The 10,000-nt window shown below is 33.2% G+C and overlaps 1 protein-coding gene across 1 annotated transcript in view; it reads left to right on the top strand.

The window, feature by feature from the left end:
* The window catches only part of LOC127064860 (uncharacterized), a 20,974-nt gene that overhangs the window by 2,044 nt on the left and 8,930 nt on the right, over positions 1-10,000 (top strand). The window lies entirely within an intron of this gene.

The following is a 10,000-nucleotide window of genomic DNA, read 5'->3' on the forward strand; positions in this document are numbered from 1 at the left end:
TGCCTGCCTGCCTGCTTGGCAGGCTGGCAGGATAGCTGGCTAGCTGGCTGGTCTGCCTGCTGCTGCTGTTGTTGCTGCTGCTGCTGCTGCTGCTGCTGTTGCTGCTGCTGTTGCTGCTGCTGCTGCTGTTGCTGCTCCTGTTGTTATTGCCGCTCTGTCGTTGCCGTTACACTCTTGCGGCTATTGTTGTTTATTACTATTACTATCACTGTTACTGTTGTTACTTCTGCTCTATACCAGATAACGTATTTACCTTTGGTATCATTGCGATCGACGGCTATAGTTCGACTCGGTTATGAGCCGAAAGAGAGGGAGAGAGAGAGAGAGAGAGAGATTTCGGATAAAACGAGATAAGGGAACGGTGAGGAAGAGGGGGAGAGGGGGTGGCGCGGCCGGTTCGAAAGCCGTGACCGCGCTTCGCCCGACCAACCCGGAGAGAGGCGCGTCACGTGGCTCTTCTAACGGACGTCGTTCGTCTCTTCGGACGTTTCGTGATCGATGGACGATGTCTCTCTCTCTCTCTCTCTCTCTTTCTCTCTCGTTCGCTCTATATATATGTGTGTATATATATATATACACACACATATCGCGTCATGTTCTCTCACTCGCATCCATGCTTTTATTATCGTCATAAAAGACCCGCGCTTTTTTATGTGAAAAAATACTATTATCATATATATATATATATATATATATATCTTTCTGTATTTTCATTTATTTTATTTTATTTTTTTTATACTCGTTTCGACCTCTCGTTATTTCGAAAATTGAAGAAACACGCGCGCCAAACGAATCAACGAGTTGGCGAATGAACGAACGAACGAACGAACGAGCGAGCGAAAGAGCGAGCGAAAGAGCGAGCGAGAGAGCAGCGAGCAAGCAAGCGAACAGCAGAGAAGTACTCCCCGTTCTCCCTGCGTCGGAATTTTCGTGCCGACTCATCGACGCTCGACTCTCGACGTTGCCGTTATTCCGTCGTTTCTCTGGCATAAGGGCGTTTACACGCGTTGCGCGTGCCGTTTCTATTCCAACATAACGTCACGTACTTCGTCTCATTAACGAATTTTAGTTAAACATTCGTACGAATCTCGTATATATCCGTATTCGATCGAACGTTGGTTAGTGGGGGAGGAGCAGAGAAGGGACAGGAGAGGGGATTTCTAGGCAGAGTTACGATGGAAAGGAAGAAAGGAAAAAAAATTAAGGACAAAAAAAAAGAGAAGAGATAGAGAAAATTTCGAAAAGAATATTTGACACGAGGCCAGGACACGTATCCGTATATTTTATCGTAAATTTTTGTACGGATCGCTCCGAAAAAAAAAAAAAGAGAGAGAGATAGAGAGAAAACTGGCAACACGGCGTTCGCAAAAGAGACCCGACCCGTCGCTTTCACGGCGTCGCGCGAACGCGCTCTACCTCGACTCCTGCCCCCTCTACACGTTCGTAGCTACCACCACCACACCACTATACTACACTACTACTACTACTACTCTACTACTACTACACTACTCTACTACACTACACTACTATACTACTGCCACACCACTACTACCTAGTACTACTCTACTACCCACACTACATTACTACCACTATACACTACCGTCGTCACCACCACCATTACACTCCACCAACAGCAGCAGAAGCAGCAGCGGCCTGTGTGCCACAATTAATGAACGTTTCTTCTTCTTTCTATCTTTCTCTTTCTTTCTTTTTTTCTTTCTTTCTTTCTTTCTCTCTCTCTTTCTCTTTCTCTTTCTCTTTTCTTCGTCTTAATGTTCTATCTATCTTTCTTATATCTATCTAACTAGCCGTTAGTCTAAATATACTCTAATTATTATTTTACTATATTATTTGTGATTAACTTGTTGATATATATATATATGTACATTTAATGTGATTATTATTCCCTTCAAGATATACATACGCATATACGATTACTCCAGAATTGATAGAAAGAAAAAAAAAAGAATATTAAACTAAAATCGTACGATATTCTATGCTCGTTAACATCATTCAAACATTCTTCATATTTTCTTTTCGTCTCTTTTGTGTCAAGAAAGGTGGAGTGTCTGGTGGGTGGTGGGGTGAAGTTGGGCGGAGGGTGGTTAGGTGGAGTAGAAGGAGGAACACTTTTGGACTCGAGCCTTCTGTCTATTCCCACGCATTATATTCTCTCTTTTTTTTTTCTTTTTTTTCCTTCTTCGTTTTCTTTTTTTGTGTGTCTTGTCTGCTCTTGACGGCGCATGCAAACGATCGTTCCTTTTTTTTTTATTTCGTTTCGTTCCCCTCCCCGTTTCTTTCGAGAAACGATTAACGGTATTCTTCAACACCGGTTCGCCATCTTTTCGCTTCTACCAACTTGATAAATTATAGAATTTTTGTTCTTGTTTTGTTTTGTTTTTGTTCTTTCTTTCTTCTTTTTTCAACTTCTTTGCAACTTCCTCTTTTGCAGATTATTTTGATCAATCCAGTAAAACTCGTCGGGATGACGTTTTTATCGCGAAAGATTTGACGGACGTTTTGATTAGCCTTACGTGCCATGTGCCTTATACAAACTGTCATGGCGTCGTTGATACCTTTTCTTTCCTTTTTGTTTTTTTTTTTTTTTTAACGTTTCCAGCATTTCACTTTTCTATATACTCGTAACACAGGCAATTTTTTTTTTCTTCGTTTACATTGTTGATAGATTGCTTTTTTGCGTACGATCGATACAAATGTTATTTCTTTCTTTTTTTTTCCCTTTCTTCTTTCTTTTATTAATCACGAACAAAGACTTATTTCTTTTACTTGCGTGCCTTTTGTTTTTTTTCTCTCTCTCCCTTTACCACTTTCGAAATCGTTTAACCTTCTACTCTTACTCCTACTGAACCACTACTACTATTACGACTATTCCGTCAATGTAAGCGCACGTGTTTCTCCTTCCTATATAGCAATCATCGTCTTTGCGTAACGAGTTTACTACAAACATTTGAATTACCCGCGCTTTTAATAATTCACGATCGAATATTTACGAACGATTACGAATATATAGATCGACGTATAGCATTTTACAAGAATGCTTGAATATTTATTTCTTTTACAATGTCTAGATAAAAAAAAAAAAAGAAAAAAAAGAAAGGAAAAAAACATTATAAGTGACCTCCTGATTAGATTACACGACAAAAATTATGAACATTCTTTTTAGCAGCTTATTTTTCTTTTTTTGTTTTTTAGGAAAAGAAAATTATAAATATGTGGTTTCACGACCGAAAGTTTGATATACAACAAAAATTATAAACACTTTTTTATCGAACTTTCCGATAAAAAAAGAAAAAAAAACAGAAAAAAAAGAATGAACATCTTTTTTAACTTCTTGTTAAAAAAACACACATATAAGTATATAATATATAAACATTTTTTGTCGCAACTTTGCGATAACAAAGAAATAACAAAAAAAAAAATATGACCATTTTATGAGTTGCGACTTCTTGATAAAAGAATAAGGAAAAAAAAGAGAAGAAAGAAAAAAAAAGAGAAAAAAAAGAAGAAAGAAAAAAATCCACCCACCCAAACGGAAATAGAAATCATCCTCGACATCACGAATATTCGTGACGAGGACGCGTCGCGTGTCGTCGTCGTCGTCATCGTCGTCGTCGTCGTCGTCGTCGTCGTCAGCCGTCGGCCATCGGTCGTTGGTCGTCTGTCGTGTGTGCTTCATTTCACGAGAACTCGAGGTTCAATTCCATTGGCGTCACGTCTGCTTTAATTAATTAAAAGCAGGTTGTGGAACCTTCGTTAAATTCGACGTTAACGTTCTCTCTCTCTCTCTCTCTCTCTCTCTCTCTCTCTCTCTCTCTCTCCCTTCCTCTCCATATTTTTTCCCCTACCCCTTTTCCAAACGGTCAACGTTTGTTCGAAACCTGACGACGATGCCAATAACGTTAATGACGATAATCGAATCGCTTTTCCTTCCGTTCGGTGTACGATGTTCCCTATTATAAAATTAAAACTTGATTACAAATAGAAATAATGAAAAAAAAAGAAAGAGTTTAAAAAAGAACAAAATAAATGAAAAAAGAAAATAAATAAATAAATAAAAAGAAAAAGAAACGTGAAGATAGAAAAAAAAGAATATCACTACGTTCGTATAACGTATATATATATATATATATCTACGCGGTTTCTACTATATCAGCTGACGCGTAAAAGTATCCAACGAAAGCGAACACCAGCTGAGAGAAGAGGAATCTGCTCGTGTTATACATATACAGTGATAAAACAAAAACAAAACAAAGTTTTACCACGTCCCCGTGTCGTGTCGGTTACTACGTTAAACGACAATTTATGAACTCTCAGGTTAATCGATTCCCGACACCCTCCCCTCCCCCTCCTTGACGTTTTACGATAACATTTTTTTCCTCCCACCCTTTCTTTCATATCTTTAACATAAATAATTAATAATACGTGATATAACGATAGAACAAACGTAATTCTGTAAAACAGGTTTTTAGAATTTGAATATATAATGAACGATTATATCCTATCGGTAAAAATGATTTATCGTTTTTTTTTCTTTCTCTATGTCTCTCTCTCTCTCTCTCTTTTATTTTCGCGAACAAATATTAAAACAACGTACATCCTAAGTCTTCAATCTTTACCAAGAAAGCATAGAATAGATGAAAAGTTTCTAAGATGGATTAAAATTTCTTAGATTGATCAAAAGTTCCTTCCTACGGATGATTAAAACTATAAATTACACTCTTTCGAGTATCTTTTTAAGTTAATTCTTTTCCCCTTCAGAACATAAAAGTACAAGGCAAGGTAATTTTTTACAATTTGTAAACAAAGTGATCTAAAAGGTCTGGAGAGAGGGAGTACAAATTGATTTTTAAAATCACCTAGAGACTTCTAGTCCATCCTGGAACAGCTTTCTTCTTCTCTTTTTTCGTTTTGTCGTTGTCATTTTAACTGCTACTAGTAGTATAATAGTATCATCTACTAGTTTCTCAAAGTAACCAACGGTAGAATTACCACAGTATATGTGTGTATTTCTATATATATATATATATATATATATATATATATATATATATATATATGTATCGAACATGATCACTAACATGAATCAAACGACATTGATGAAGAGATATACCGGCTTTGGACGTGTTACATGCGAGAAAAATGGCTGCTGAGAACCGAACGGATATCCTAATGAGCGTTGTCGTCGTCAACTCGAAAAGCAATGACGACGACCACGACTATACTGGGAAATGAATTAACTTCTTCGAGGATACTAACACACGCACACACGCGTTCGGTTTTTTTTTCTTTTTTCCTTTTTCTAATTAATATGATTTACATTCAAAATAAAATAGATGCAAATAAAAAATTTGATGGAATAATGAGTCAACGCAGACTAGATTCAACGCAGAATATCTGTATATAATGAAACAAAAAATTTTGTGAAATTGGCATCATTACGATACTGTAGTATTGCAATATTATAAAGATTGTAATATTATATAATTGATTTTATACGATAAGATTAAATTATTTTTTTTTCTTACTCTAAAAATAGCGGCTGTAAAAACGTTAAGTGCTTCATTCGGATCTATATTTTTTTTGTATTCTTTTGTTTGTTTAATTTTTTTAGTTTTTATTTTCCTTTTTTTTGGCTTATTGAAGAATAACAAAGAGAACGAGCACATTTTTTTTTTTTCTAATGGCTCGAGCCATTGTTATTGTTCTCGGGCTCGTTAATTATTCTGAGACCTCCCCAGTTGTTTGATAAGAACCACCGTCGCCGTCGCCATTTTCGAATAGCTCGATTCCTTGTTTATTTAAAATCATCAAGCTAAGGGAGAACGAATAATCCCTGGTTAGACGATGCTTTTTTTTCTTTTCGAATTTGTTCTATTTTATTCGAGCTAATTTTCACGAACTTTTGTCATCTATTATTACGTTCGTTCGTCCAACGTTTTCAAACGTTTGTACGGGTTTGTTCGTTTGCTATGTGTAGGTTCTTTGAACGATTATTTGAACGATTACAAAGTCATCTGAATTTTTTTACACGGCTTTATAATATTTTCATGCGCTTTCATCTCATTTTTTACTGCTTTATTATTATTATTATTATTATTATTATTATTATTATTATTATTATTATTATTATTATTATTATTATTATTATTATTATTATTATTATCGATGTAATTTTGATCAAGTTTATTTATCTAACGATATAATTATTAAGGATAAGTGTGGATAAAATTTTATCGATTCGTTCGAAAGATTTTAAATAATACGATGAAATATCGTATGATTTTTCGGTAAAGACATTTTATTTGTTTATAAAAATTTCTTATTTATTTCTAGAAAAAGTATTTGTATACTACCAATAAACACAATGTTTTGTAAGAAGTCGCTTTTTATCTTTAGCTTGTTTAAAAGAATTAATATAATTCGATGAAATATTGTAGAATAAAATGTCGTATGAATTTTGTTTTCTCTTTTTAAAAAAGAAATAAAAAAGGTGTCACAAGATGGCAGTACCAGTGAGCAAAACCGATTCTGTTCACGGATTTTTTGTCGATTTACGAGTTCGTTAAACCGATCAAAATATTTGGGTCAAATGGCCCGTAATTGAATATCGACGTTTCTCTCTCTCTCTCTCTCTTTCTCTCTTTCTCTCTCTCTCCCTATCTATCTATCTATCTGTCTCTTTCCAACGACCATCCGTCAATTTCTCTACTGAACGCCAATCGCGATTAACCAACGACTATTTTCAACCGTATTTCATCGTGCGTTTGTATTTGTGCTATTATGCGATACAAATTCTTTTTCTTTTCTTTCTTGTCTCCTTTTTCTTTTTTTTTTCTTCTTGCTTTTTCTTTTTTTTAAGAGAAAGAAAACAAGCATAGAGTTAAAAACCAGTTAATTGAATTGTTATTACATAATTAGATATATCATTAGTAATTACAAACGATATTATTCTAAATAATTAGACTAATTAACAAAAATATTATCATACTATAATCGAGATAAAAATAATTTTTTCTTTTTCTTTCTTTTTTTTTTTTATATTCACACGACTTTTTAAAATAGTTGTGTTCTTCAAGATAAAACATAAAATTTGATGAATTAGAAAAATAAACTGTTTAGAAATAATCGAAATAGATATTTATATATTCGTTGGTAGTGCTGTGCCAATGACTCTAAGTTAGTCATGATTTCAATATTTCTTACGCAAGAGAATAGAAGAATCAATGGATAGCCATCTTTCAATGTGATCGATTTCCACACTCCTCTGTTTTATTAGTACGATCGGCACTTGTCCAATCTAGTCCTAACTTTTTTTTCTCTCTCTCTCTTTTTTATTTACATTCTCCTTGAATTCTAAACACAAAAAATGAAGAATTTTCAGTGTATTTTCGTTTGATAATATTTCAAGAATGTTGATCATATTACATTTATTATAACACTATATTATCCAAGTACATAATATTATATTAAATAACAAAAATATTACTAACAAAAACTAAATATTATTATTATTATATATAACATAATAGTAATATTTATTATATACAAGAAATATTGCAATGCATACTAAATAGTTTGATAAGAAATATTCTTTTTTTTTTCTCTCAATATATAACTATTGATAATAATTGATTTCTAAGATCACCTAGACATTTTTGAACGAAAACCTTTCGCACTTTTGTGTTATATTTATTCTACAATATTATATTATATATTATATATATATATATATATTTCCATACACATATATATCTATCGTAATATAACAAATATTATAATAAAACAAATATATATTTATATTAAAAATTTTTAAACGACTTTATAGTATATCATAGAATCGATGATGATAGATCAGGTTGAATCACTATATACACAGAGAAGCGTGGGACATAATCCTCGTTTTGAAGCGTTACTGTGCCGATTGTGTCAAGGTTGTTTTTGCAGGGAGTCTCTCTCTCTCTCTCTCTCTCTCTCTTTCTCGCTTTCTGTATGAGCCGTGAACGCGCCTCTCAAAATGGAGGCTCGGTTGCTCTATCTTGAAAAGGCATTCCGTTCTTGCTTGCTTGCTTGCTTGCTTGCTTGCTAGTTCGGTTGCTCGCTCGCTCGTTGGCCTCGTGAAAGGAAAAACAGTCCGAAGGAAATTTTTTTCTTTTTCTTTCTCTCAAGTCTCCTCGATCTATGATAGGAATTATTTTCGAATCTTTACGGCCCTTCTCGTCCTAACTTTTTTCCCACCTCGGAAGATTTCTGTTTTCATATTTTTCGTTTTTCTTCAATTTTTTCCTCGTTCGTTCTTTTGTTATTTTGTATTTTCTTTTCTTTTCTTTCTTTCTTTCTTTCTTTCTTTCTTTCTTTCTTTCTTTTTCTTTTCTTTTTTCTTTTTTTTTTTTTTTTTTTTTTGAAAGTTCACTTTGAACAGTACAATGTAACGAACGTCATGGAACGTTGGTCTCTTTGGCTACTGTTTACTGTTACAGAATAGGGTCGAAAGTTTGTAGGTGATCTTATAAATCAATTATTCCTTTTCGGATGTGCTAGTGAAGCTTGTAGTTTTACAGTTTAACAACATCAAATGTTAGTCTGAATGGTCTCGTGAAAGAAAACAATTAATTTTTTACTACTACTACTACTACTATTACTACTACTACTACTACTACTACACTACTACTACTACTACTACTACTACTACTGCTACTACACTAGTACTACGATTACTGCTACTATAGTCATGATTTCTTATTTCTCAATCTCTTCCCCACCCTTCCCCACTAGCTTTCTATTTCTTTTTCTTTTTTTTTTATACACCAGTTTTTATAAGTCTTTACACATGGCCTAAAATAAATATTACAATTTTTAATAAGCGGTATTGTCTCGGAAGAATATCTCAGACAGGGAAAAAAGATGATAATAATAATTATAATAACAATAATAATAATACTAATAATAATAATAATATGTAATTGTTTCTTACGCGAAATTTTTGTTTATATATATATATATATAATCGAATATTAAATGAACTAAGTGTAATTGATATTAAATGTTGTTGGTAAATTATTGGATTGACCTACAAAAAGATATTATATCATTCGGGAAAATAAAATGTTAAAAATGTTCACATTATTTATTGATCAATCCAATACCATTATGCTATCAGATAAAAATACGAATTTTATTTAATTACATATAAAGTATTGATAATTCTCAGACACAAAATATAGATTAACCCACGATATTTGATAAGAACGAATAATAATTAATATTGTTTCCTCGATGTAAATAGTCAACGAAAGAAAAAAAAAAAGAAAACCTTCTATAAATTGTTAAAAACAAAAATGTAATTTACTTTGTTTCGTTCTTTGAAAAAAAAAAAAAAAAATGCAGAGAAAACTACTAGTTCAGATCGATAACAGGAATTTTATTAGTATACTCTATTAAAACACGGAGATTGATTAACAACAAGGATTGTTTTACAACAAGGATTTAAATAATGGCCGATGTTTTCACAATCTAAATAACAAAAACACTCGTCTATTGTTAGTTCCTTATTTCAAGTTATTAGAAGAAAAAGAGAAAAAAAAACAAAAGAGAGAAAAAGAAACAGAAAAAAAGACAATCAAAGAAAATTATTATTTTGCATAAAAACAAAACTAGTAATCCAAACCGATAACAAGAAACATACTTGATTAGAACTCGGCCAAAGAGTTAGATAGTATGCAGTTAGTAGCAGTCATAGTCTTTTTAACGTGCATGCCGTAGTTTCACGCGCATTTCCTCGATCCTCAACCGGATACGAGGAAACCACTTTACGCGGCGTTACTCCTAATCGACGATTTCTGCATTCTACTCGACCACACAATTGCGTCATCTTCCGCGTATTCCTGATTTCTACGCACACCCCTTCTACTTCTACACACACACATATGTACATACTGTTCGTATATACTATATTCATATTGAAACACATACCCACGTTGTT

The sequence above is a fragment of the Vespula vulgaris genome, chromosome 6 (assembly GCF_905475345.1).
Source record: "Vespula vulgaris chromosome 6, iyVesVulg1.1, whole genome shotgun sequence".
NCBI classification, from domain to species: domain Eukaryota; kingdom Metazoa; phylum Arthropoda; class Insecta; order Hymenoptera; family Vespidae; genus Vespula; species Vespula vulgaris.